General features: G+C 35.9%; 1 pseudogene; it reads left to right on the forward strand.

Moving 5' to 3' along the window:
- The window catches only part of LOC140851452 (gibberellin 20 oxidase 2-like), a 33,322-nt pseudogene extending 21,767 nt beyond the window's left edge, over positions 1-11,555 (forward strand).
- The last annotated feature ends 1,464 nt before the right edge of the window (positions 11,556-13,019 follow it).

Here is a 13,019-nt window from a genome sequence, read left to right on the forward strand (position 1 = left end):
GATCAATAGATGATATATTGAGACTTTTGCTCTCAAGGCATTAAGTCCAGATCATCCAAGTATGGCATTATAAGTCGATGAAACTCGAACAATAGTGAATGTCAGGAGAATAGTGCTTTGTTGAGGATCTGTTCCTGTAGTTAGTAGGAGAGTGATTTCTCCTTCCACAGTAATTGCATCTCCAGTGAAACCGACTAATGTGTGGAGACTCTTCTAAGTCGATCAATCAGTAGTCGCATTCAAAGAAAGTCAAGTAAAAAAGAACATCTATTGAGCTTCCATTATCAACTAGAATTTCTTTTACATCATAATTGGCTATCGTCGTCGAGATAATGACAGTATTATCATGGAGAGTTTGTATTCTCTGAACATCATCTTTCGAAAAAGTAATTACATTATCGAGTCATCATTTTTTTGCCGACTCTTCTTCGAAAGTTGCCCCTCAGTTCTTTGGTCGTCCGGAGATCATGTTGATTACTCCCACTGTTGGTCGATTGTTAATTATCTCCTCAGCTTGCGGCTGAGGTTGTTGGTTGGTGGGAGATTAAGTCTGACGATCACATCAAAATTTTTCGAGATAGCTTCGTTGAATCAAGGCCTCGATCTCGTTCCTGAGTTGGATGCACTGTTCGGTATCGTATCCATGATCATGATGAAACCGACAGTACTTCTTCCTATCATGGCTCCTCGGTAGCGCTTTCATTGGTGGGGGGTATCGAAGATACTCTTCTCCTTCGATCTCTATCAAAATCTACACACGGAGAGCATAAAAAAGAGTATAGGAGTCATACCTGCCATAGCTGTTTGGCTTTGGACTTCGTTGTCGAGGTGAAGATCGCTTATTGATAGTCGGTCTACTTGATTCGGTTGGAGCTCCACTTTTTTTTACTTTTTTTTCTGACCTTTTCTGTCTGTTTGGTGCTAGTCAGAAGTGCCCTCATTCGTGCAGATATACTTGTATGCGCATTCTAAAAGTTCAATATAGATCTGGGAGAGAGTCTTGTCTAGAGAATAGGTAAATCTGGATCCACTTAGATCCCTCTTCAGGGCCAATATGGCCATATCTTTATTGAGGTCCCTGACCTCAAATGTAGCTGCGTTGAAATGAGCTACAAAATCTCTCGACGTCTTCGTCTCGCCCTGCTTAATAGAGAAGAGACTGTTTGATGTCCGTGACACCTTTCAGCTAGTGCTAAAATAGGTCATGAAAGAATGTTTAAGTTGCTTGAAGGAGTTAATGCTCTTCGACTGAAGTCCGAAGTACCAAACTCAAGCAGCCCTCTGAATAGTTGTCGGAAAGTCAATGCATAAGAGGATGTCAGTTGCCTCCTGAATCATTATGAGAGCCTTATAGCTCTCCAAATGATCGATCAGATTGATGGAGCCATCGTATGGCTCCATCTGCGGCATCTTGAACCGAGACGGAATCGGTTCATCCAGGATGTGCTGAGAGAGAGGTTGGGCAGTGCAGAAATCATAGTCACTGAAAGATTTTCGACCTTCTACCTGAAGTCGGACAAGCTGACGGTCGATATCTTTGAACTTGCATTCGTAGTCATCAAGCCGTCGTTGCCGAGACAATCCGAAGGTAGAACCCCCGAAGAATTTGAGGATGGAGAAGCAAAAGATGTACGTGGTCTTTTTCCTTTCTTGATACTATGTACGCGAGAAGAAGGAGAATGCCATGAAGAATGAGCGGCACGATGGGAGTGCCAAGAATGCGATTGTCCATCTTGATGAGAGTGTCGAGACGGTCGCCGTTCTGGAGATGAGGAAGGTGAACGCTGTGATGGATGGCGGCTGTGCCTAGATGACACTGAATGAGCCACTTGCTCCTCCACCGACGGCTGCTGCTGCTGTTGTATTTGTTGCTGCTGGAGGCTTTAGATTGCATCCGTTAATATCTTCGTTTACTACATTAATGCAGCAATTTGTGCGTCTGTGATAACCACAGGATGCGAAGAGCTGGGCTCTGCCAATGGAGGTGAGGGAAGAACATCTTTTCGGCAGGAAGATTGCCTTACTGATCCTGTTGAATGTTGAGCTCTGATTTTTGGTATGGTTGCTTGTATCTTTTTCCCTTCCTGGTGCACCAATCTGTTGCGGCCAATTTCCTGTTGTGCCCGTCATCGAAAAGAGCACCTGCAAAAGAAGTCTGCACTGACCGGAGTTGTGTCCGGCGGGGACCCTTTGATGCTTAAGTCAGTGGAGAGTGGTGAACAGCATATGAGAATTATGAATAGCAGAGTCTCAGCTCAGAATTGTCTTACTTATGCTATTCATTTACCTCCTTTTTATAGATGATTTAGATATAACCGTCGAGCACGTGGTCCCGCTTTTTATGGCACTAAATTATCGAACCATAATCATGGAGTTCATAGGCTGTTTATGCCCACTAATGATCGTGACATACAGTTGATAACTATTTATAACGGTTAGATATGTAGGTTTCGCACATTCCGGTATCATGTGATCATGAGAAGATAAGCCGACTACATGTCGGTAGTCGTGAAGATCCGAATGAGTATCGGTCGGTAACTCTGATATGCGGATGATCATCGATCGGATATTAATTGAGTTGTCGTGATTATCCATTGATGGTTGAAAATAGCTGACCGTAAGTCAGTCAACTGATTGTCAGTCGGAATGCTGTGTTTATGAAGTCGATCTTGTCACGCCCCCGACCCGAGATTTTGAATCGAGGGTCATGGCAACCGCCGCATACTCATAGAAAACTCTTCCCATAAGCATGCAAGGCATCTTATCATACTATCCTAAAACAACAGCGGAATAATTAGTCAATAATTTAAATCCAAAATATAACGATCTAAATTTTTTCTTTAATATCTTAATAAATTCAACAATGATTCATAGGTCTTACACCAAATTCAATAAGACTTTCAACCTAAATAAAAGTATAATGATTCTGCTTCTGATCACTCTTCCATTCATATCTTGTATCATCTTAATTCCTCAATATCTGTAAAAACAGTAAAATAAGAGGTAATGAGCTAGACAGCCCAGTAAGCAACGATCACTTCTCAACAGATTTCATCAGGCATATAAGTAAATAATCATTTATAGAAAATAAGCATATAGAGTTCATCAATTCGAAATCAATTTCAATTATGCAATATAATTCATGTCAAATTCATTTCTTTTTCGAAATTTCAAGTTTCTTTCGGGATTTCAATTTCTTTTGTTCTTCAATTTCTTTTCGTCAACCATGAGCTATGACCACATTATCCCTGTGGCAGGGTCATAATACCGCGTATCTGCTTGCGGTGGGCTGCGAATCATCTGGCAGCCAAGTCCTTTGGAACCGCTGGTCTAACTGGCGGTTTTGTCGCTGGTCTATCTGGCGACATGTCGCTGGTCTTACTGGCGACACAAATCCTCAGGACAGTCAATTGCCAACGTATATGCCCCCGTTGGCGGGGTCCTCAACACAGTCAGGTTGTCAATTCTTATTGTTTCTTATATCATAATTCTTCATAAATCATGTTTCATATTCTAATTTCGATAATAAAACATATAATCATGTAGTATCGAAATCAATCAATATAATGCATCATGAAATCAATATATTCAATCATGCTTCATCATAACATTTCAAATAAGATATTTTCATAACAAAAATACCATTCATCCAATTCATGCATCGTTTCACAAATCATGTCAGAAGAATACACTATAATTTGCCGATGAATCTAGAAAAGGTGAAACATTACTTACCTCGAACGCATTTCCAATAAATCCATAAAATTCTATAAATTTTCTTCCAAAAATTCTGTTCGTAGATCATATCGCGATATCCCATGATCAAACATCCACAATCCTATACAGAATCAATTTGAATAATTAGAAAGAATACGAATTCTATATTTCAACGGTTTAGATTGGGTCCGATCATCTAATTTCATCTAATCAAAATCTAATTAGGACCTAAACGATCCAAAGTTTGACTATCAGATCAAATCGGATTCGAAGTGATAGGACCAAGGTTTCTTCATCGATTTCATAAAATCAAGTGGAGAGAGAAAATCAGAGGAGAGAGAATTCATGAGGTACAATTCGAATTGATCAGGTGACACAATCCAATATTACGATGGGTCCAATATCTCGATTGGTGAAATCAATGTGATCAAATCAAGTCATGGCTAGATCGCAAATCATGGAATGATCAAATCTAAAGATTCATGGTCTGATTAGAGTGGGTGCCAGTACGTTGTCTGACAATCATGGATCAAGGTTCTTCATTAGAATCAGATCAGACTTATTAAAAGAAATTTCTTCATTCACTAACCTTTTTTTAGAGAGAGAATCAATCAAGAGAGAGAATATTTTAGAGAGAGAAAATTCTAGAGAGAGAAAATTCTAGAGAGAGAAAATTCTAGAGAGAGAAAATCCATCTTGAATTCTTCAGACAATATGATTCAACAAATTCTGATTGATCATATCAAATCATGTTAAAATTATCATGTGGATAATTAAATAAGATCATGAGAAATAAAATCTAAAAATACTTGATCTGATCAAAGTGGATGTCGGTGTACCGTCCGACGATCACGGATCAAAAATCCATCACGAGGATCATTTAAATTCATCATCATTCTTCTCAAAATTCTAGAAATCTTAGGAGAGATAATCTAGAGAGAGAATTCTAGAGAGAGAAAGTAGAGAGAGAAAATCCAATTTTAGAGAGAGAAAAATACTAATTCAAGCTGAAGAGAGAGAGAGAAGAGAGAGAAACTCTCTTTCTCATATTTTATTATTTATCTCATTATTTATTAATTAATTTTATTTTTCTCTTTCTTCTTTTCTTTCTTTCTCTCTTTTTTTTTTCTTTTTCTTCATGGAAGAGAGAGAAGAGAAAATCCTATTTATTATTATTATATTATTATTATTTTATTTTTTTTCTTTCTTTTTTTTTTTCTTTTTCTTTTTCCTTTTTCTTTTCTTTTTCTTCTTTTTCTTTTCTTTTTCTTTTCTTTTCCTTCTTCTTCTTCTTCTTTTCTTCCCGGGCTTTCATTGGGCCGAAACAGGGGACCTAGAGGTCCCCGTGCCTTGATCGGCCGATCACGTCCATCTCATGGCCGGAGGTGGCCGGCGGCAACGGCCGACTCTCTCGGGTTCGGAGAGACCAGGGCCGGCGGTCGGCGTGACCGTCGGCGCCGGAAAATTAGAGGAAAGAGGCGGCGAACAGGGGGTTTCTTTCTCCAACTAAATCCGGCGACACCCGTCGCCGGCCATCGTGCACACAGGCACGGGAAAGAAGGGAGAGAAGAGAGGGAGAGGAGGGAGACCTTACCACAACCTCCGGTGACCCCCACCGGCGAGAAATCGCGGCGAACATGGGTCGAGGAGTCACGACTTCAAACGGGAAAATCGGAGAAAAATCTCCGGCAATCGACGGCGACGGAAGGGTCTACCCATAGAGGAGAGGGGAAGGGTTCTTATAGAGCTCGTCCTAGGGTCTTTCAATGGCCCTAGGACTCCGATTCTTGATCGGAGAAGAGGAAGACTCCGATCGGGAGTCTTCCTGCTCTGTTTTCTTTTTTTTTTTTTTTTTTGTTTAATGGGCTTTAGTGGGCTTGGTTTGGGCTATAACATTCTTCACCCCTAAAAAGAAATTTCGTCCTCGAAATTTTCATACCTGTAGTCTCGAAGAGCTGGGGATATTTTTGCTTGAGTCTTCATAGTTTCTTACTTGAATCTCATCCTCAAATATTTCAAAATTCTAATTCTTAATACAAATTCATTCTTAAATCATTTCATAAGGAAAAAGTCAATACATTAATATCAATCTGATACGGAACTATTCATTTTCTTATTCATCAAGATCAACATCTCAAAGATTTTCAATATTTCAAGATTTCAAAATTATGATCTCATTTCCTGTAAAAATTAATATTCAATATCTCATGACTCAAATTAAAATCAAATCTATCTCTTGTGAATAGAAAATGATCAATGTCTCTATTCTTGCATAAGAACTTCATTCATCATTAAGTCATTTCATAAAGATCAATATCACCATTGTTGATTGAAATCAATATCACTATTTTCTAGTCATTGAAGTTCTCTTACTCAAACCCTCAAACTCTTAAATATTCTAATTCTTGAAGCAAATTTTATCATTAAGTCATTCCATAATAAAAATCAATAACTCAAAAATTGATCTAAATCAAAACTATATTTTTCTTATAATCAAAATCAATGTCTCTATTCTAAGTAAGTATATCAATTTTCTTTATCTAAACATTAACAACTCTTAATTAATCGATTCATTATCAAATTATGAATAACTCCATTCTATCTTTTGTAGAACAATCGTCAATATCAACAGATAACCTCAATCTTTTTCATTCAGTCTGAGAAATAATAATAATCAAAAGAGTTCTAACTTCAAATTTCATTATACCCTGGAGATAATTATTTGAGTATACTAATCTAAGATCAAAATCATCATTCGATAAACAATCTCAAATTCTTCTTAATAAATAAAGAATTATAAAATTTATTTCTAGAATAGAGAAAATTTATCTCTAAATATTCTAAATCTAAAATCAAAAATCAAAGGTCCACTCATCCTAGAATTAGGATGCTAATTATTTTTGTAGCATAGTAGGTGGAAGCACTACTTTTAAAAGTCACATTAGGATATCTAAATTTTTTTTTTTTTATATCAAACTATATCATTTATTATAATTCTTTGACTCAGAGAATCAACATTCCTGACTTACTCAAAGTAGTTCAGATTACCATGCTTCCGCTGCGCACTCTGATCTAACAATCAAAATTTCTTAGGTTCACCAAAAAAAATTGGATCAAATTATTTCTTTATCCTAAAATTTCAAATTTTAATTGAAATCAAAGATTAACTTTCGATTCTCATTCATATCTTTACTGATGTACAATAATCTTGATTAACCCTTAGTCCAATATCATATTTAAACCATCATATAGATTTACTATAATCAATATGAATCAAATCTCAATTCTCATATCAATTCAATTCGATAATTTTCAAACCAAAAAATCTTTATAAGTCAAATCAACGAGAAAATTCTTCGATGCTCCATCAAATTTGGACATAATCTGAATATATATGAATTTCAAATTATTAATATTTTCTTTTCTAAAATTTTTATCATCAGGATCTTCAATATCTATCAAATATCCTTTCATAATAATCATACAAGCTTCAAAAATCAAATCTCTATTTAATAATAGATTCAATTAGGGACCTCGTTAACAAAAGCAAAGGAACTCCATATCAATTCCTAAATCCCAATTTTCTAAATTGTAAATTCACATGGATCTCTTAATCTGAGATAAATATAAATCAGATCTTTTATCTTAATCTGAAGATATCAATTTTTCATTAACAACCTCAACAATAATATCAGAAAATCTCTTGATCAACTTAGATACGAAGTCTTTAAATTAAAATTTCATACACATCATGTAGTCTCCAATAGACATAATAAAATCCATTATTTAGATCTAAGGATGATGATTAAAGCTTCCAGTATGATAAATATTCTACAACCTCATAATCGATTTCATCAATAAGAAATAGGTTTCTTTGCAATATCCTCAAATATACATTCATCCCAATATGCCACTTTATATATAATCCACATATCAAATTCAATTTCGATAAATATTCCAATCAAGCATCATAAAAAAAAACTTTCTTAGCCCATTCTGGAATAACATTTTATCGTCAAGTCTTTATCTTGCTAATAATAGTCAACTTCTCAACTAGAAGTAATATCATAGTATTATTCTCACATCGAATTTGAACTTACGATTCACTTGAATAATCAATGATCAATTTAATAACCATAATGCACAATACAATTTTATATCAATCCTTTTGTGATTACTTTCGATCAAGATCTAACTAATCATATCATGATCAATAGATCATCCATCATATTTCAAATTCTATATGTTATAATCTATTGTGATCCTTTCAAACAAAATCTCAATATTTAATCAAAATTTATAAATATTTCTCCAACTACAATCATCAAAGATCTACACTATAATGTCCCTGGTGTCTATCCACTTACACCCATTCTATATCTGATTCTATGATTCATAATTCATCCACTTATGCTCTGATACCATATTAATTGTCACGCCCCCGACCCGAGATTTTGAATCGAGGGTCATGGCAACCGCCGCATACTCATAGAAAACTCTTCCCATAAGCATGCAAGGCATCTTATCATACTATCCTAAAACAACAGCGGAATAATTAGTCAATAATTTAAATCCAAAATATAACGATCTAAATTTTTTCTTTAATATCTTAATAAATTCAACAATGATTCATAGGTCTTACACCAAATTCAATAAGACTTTCAACCTAAATAAAAGTATAATGATTCTGCTTCTGATCACTCTTCCATTCATATCTTGTATCATCTTAATTCCTCAATATCTGTAAAAACAGTAAAATAAGAGGTAATGAGCTAGACAGCCCAGTAAGCAACGATCACTTCTCAACAGATTTCATCAGGCATATAAGTAAATAATCATTTATAGAAAATAAGCATATAGAGTTCATCAATTCGAAATCAATTTCAATTATGCAATATAATTCATGTCAAATTCATTTCTTTTTCGAAATTTCAAGTTTCTTTCGGGATTTCAATTTCTTTTGTTCTTCAATTTCTTTTCGTCAACCATGAGCTATGACCACATTATCCCTGTGGCAGGGTCATAATACCGCGTATCTGCTTGCGGTGGGCTGCGAATCATCTGGCAGCCAAGTCCTTTGGAACCGCTGGTCTAACTGGCGGTTTTGTCGCTGGTCTATCTGGCGACATGTCGCTGGTCTTACTGGCGACACAAATCCTCAGGACAGTCAATTGCCAACGTATATGCCCCCGTTGGCGGGGTCCTCAACACAGTCAGGTTGTCAATTCTTATTGTTTCTTATATCATAATTCTTCATAAATCATGTTTCATATTCTAATTTCGATAATAAAACATATAATCATGTAGTATCGAAATCAATCAATATAATGCATCATGAAATCAATATATTCAATCATGCTTCATCATAACATTTCAAATAAGATATTTTCATAACAAAAATACCATTCATCCAATTCATGCATCGTTTCACAAATCATGTCAGAAGAATACACTATAATTTGCCGATGAATCTAGAAAAGGTGAAACATTACTTACCTCGAACGCATTTCCAATAAATCCATAAAATTCTATAAATTTTCTTCCAAAAATTCTGTTCGTAGATCATATCGCGATATCCCATGATCAAACATCCACAATCCTATACAGAATCAATTTGAATAATTAGAAAGAATACGAATTCTATATTTCAACGGTTTAGATTAGGTCCGATCATCTAATTTCATCTAATCAAAATCTAATTAGGACCTAAACGATCCAAAGTTTGACTATCAGATCAAATCGGATTCGAAGTGATAGGACCAAGGTTTCTTCATCGATTTCATAAAATCAAGTGGAGAGAGAAAATCAGAGGAGAGAGAATTCATGAGGTACAATTCGAATTGATCAGGTGACACAATCCAATATTACGATGGGTCCAATATCTCGATTGGTGAAATCAATGTGATCAAATCAAGTCATGGCTAGATCGCAAATCATGGAATGATCAAATCTAAAGATTCATGGTCTGATTAGAGTGGGTGCCAGTACGTTGTCTGACAATCATGGATCAAGGTTCTTCATTAGAATCAGATCAGACTTATTAAAAGAAATTTCTTCATTCACTAACCTTTTTTTAGAGAGAGAATCAATCAAGAGAGAGAATATTTTAGAGAGAGAAAATTCTAGAGAGAGAAAATTCTAGAGAGAGAAAATTTTAGAGAGAGAAAATCCATCTTGAATTCTTCAGACAATATGATTCAACAAATTCTGATTGATCATATCAAATCATGTTAAAATTATCATGTGGATAATTAAATAAGATCATGAGAAATAAAATCTAAAAATACTTGATCTGATCAAAGTGGATGTCGGTGTACCGTCCGACGATCACGGATCAAAAATCCATCACGAGGATCATTTAAATTCATCATCATTCTTCTCAAAATTCTAGAAATCTTAGGAGAGATAATCTAGAGAGAGAATTCTAGAGAGAGAAAGTAGAGAGAGAAAATCCAATTTTAGAGAGAGAAAAATACTAATTCAAGCTGAAGAGAGAGAGGGAAGAGAGAGAAACTCTCTTTCTCATATTTTATTATTTATCTCATTATTTATTAATTAATTTTATTTTTCTCTTTCTTCTTTTCTTTCTTTCTCTCTTTTTTTTTTTTTTTTTCTTCATGGAAGAGAGAGAAGAGAAAATCCTATTTATTATTATTATATTATTATTATTTTATTTTTTTTCTTTCTTTTTTTTTTTTCTTTTTCTTTTTCCTTTTTCTTTTCTTTTTCTTCTTTTTCTTTTCTTTTTCTTTTCTTTTCCTTCTTCTTCTTCTTCTTTTCTTCCCGGGCTTTCATTGGGCCGAAACAGGGGACCTAGAGGTCCCCGTGCCTTGATCGGCCGATCACGTCCATCTCATGGCCGGAGGTGGCCGGCGGCAACGGCCGACTCTCCCGGGTTCGGAGAGACCAGGGCCGGCGGTCGGCGTGACCGTCGGCGCCGGAAAATTAGAGGAAAGAGGCGGCGAACAGGGGGTTTCTTTCTCCAACTAAATCCGGCGACACCCGTCGCCGGCCATCGTGCACACAGGCACGGGAAAGAAGGGAGAGAAGAGAGGGAGAGGAGGGAGACCTTACCACAACCTCCGGTGACCCCCACCGGCGAGAAATCGCGGCGAACATGGGTCGAGGAGTCACGGCTTCAAACGGGAAAATCGGAGAAAAATCTCCGGCAATCGACGGCGACGGAAGGGTCTACCCATAGAGGAGAGGGGAAGGGTTCTTATAGAGCTCGTCCTAGGGTCTTTCAATGGCCCTAGGACTCCGATTCTTGATCGGAGAAGAGGAAGACTCCGATCGGGAGTCTTCCTGCTCTGTTTTCTTTTTTTTTTTTTTTTTTGTTTAATGGGCTTTAGTGGGCTTGGTTTGGGCTATAACAGATCTATAGTCGGAATTGAAGATCGGTAGAATTATTCCATCAATTCTAAACCACTCTACACGTCAGTTGATCAATTTATGGAACACTGCATGCATATGATATGCCAAGATCGATCTCCGCCCATCGACATCGTATACATCACAAATTTAATCTTTTAAGTTTCTATATATCTTCTGGTTTCACAAATTCAGAGATTTGAAGGCTTTGTCCGATGGCATGTACAAAAGTTACGTGCATCGAGTGGTGGTAAGCAAGCATAGCGAGCGGCGAAGTCTGGCCTTCTTCTTGAGTCCAAGGGATGAGAGAATGATCCAGCCACCAGAGGCACTAGTGGAGCCAACGCAGGTACCCGGACTTCACTTGGTCGAAGCTGATGGAGTTCATTCATACGAAATCCAAAATAGATACCATGATCCTTCAAAACTTCACAGAGTGGCTTTTATCCTCCAAAACTACCGAGTAGCTCCAGCCCGGACTTGAGAAGTTTGTTATCATTGGGTCTGAAGAGAACGAATGTTATTAGTTTTGATCAAACACGTCTAAGCATTGACCGGAGACATGCATGTTTTGGTTTTCCTCCCCCCCCCCTCCACCCTTTTTATACGTGTGTGTGTTGGTTCTGAAATATTATGTGCGTTTAGATCCTTTCTTGGACTTGAGATGTGGATGATATTTGAATAAGACATAACAGTACTTTTCTTTTATATATATTTTCTGGTTTTCGTTGTTTCTTCATGGGGATGGTGATAGGTTGTGAGCTCTTTATATATGCAGGTTAACCAAATAAAAGCTCGTACAATATGCACACACGTATAGCTGTGAAATCAAAGGATTATTCTCTTTAAGTTCTGTCTATCGATCTTTACACCAAAAATACCCTTATATATTTTTAAAATACATTGACTGCATGCCCCGCTTCTATTTTTTTTGGATCATGAGATTTGATTAGACTTTTAGTAAAAACTTTCAAAAAGCTAAAAAATAAAAATAAAAATCTTTCCTGGATATACCTCTTAATCTTCACGTCCCAACTCCCTCCCCTCCTTGTATGTGTCCATGTGCAGTCACATGCTCCCCCCTCATGGCCTCAATTTTCTTCTTTGCCTCCTCCTCACCTCCAGATGCAATCGAATCGAGTCGAGTCGAGTCGAGTAGCTAAAAATTCGAGCTTGATCAATTTAAAATATTCATTCTTGAAACATGACTTGAGATTGATCAAACTTTAATATCCAAGCTTGTAAACTTGACTCGATAAAAAAAAATAATATTTAAGATCGACTCAAATTGACTTGAATATTAACTAAACTATGCTCGAACTCCAATTCAAATATTGATCATAATTTACAATATAATTAAAATAAAATAAATTTTTTTAATATATTTTAAAATACTAAATTAATAATATTTTATTTATAAAATATAATATTATATATATATATATATATATATATATATTCAAGTATGCTTGCAAATCTTTGAGCTAAGTTTTTTATTACTCCAGCTCGATGATAACCGAGTCAAATCAAGTTTGCACTTAAATTAAGCTTAAATAGCTTGCTAGTTATTCGGCTCATTTGCACCCCTATCCCCATCTTCCCCTGTCCCCTCTCTCTCTATACCTTTCATTCATCCCTCCTCCAGGCCCTCTCTATCTTGCACACCTCGCAAATCCCTCTCTTCCTGTCCTAGCTACACACCCCATTTGTTTTTTCCAATTCGCATTAATCATAATTTCAATCTTTCTATACAAAATTTGAATATACTTTAGTTTCAACATTTTAAATTTATTTTAATTTATCTATTTTAAATTTATCAATGACTTCTTATTGAAATTTCATTACACTGTTCGTTATTATATTTTCTTATGTTATAAGTTTAAATGTTTTCAATTTTATTAAATATTTTGGACTTTCATATTTTTACTCTT

This window comes from Elaeis guineensis, chromosome 9 (genome assembly GCF_000442705.2).
Source record: "Elaeis guineensis isolate ETL-2024a chromosome 9, EG11, whole genome shotgun sequence".
Classification (NCBI taxonomy): Eukaryota; Viridiplantae; Streptophyta; class Magnoliopsida; order Arecales; family Arecaceae; genus Elaeis; species Elaeis guineensis.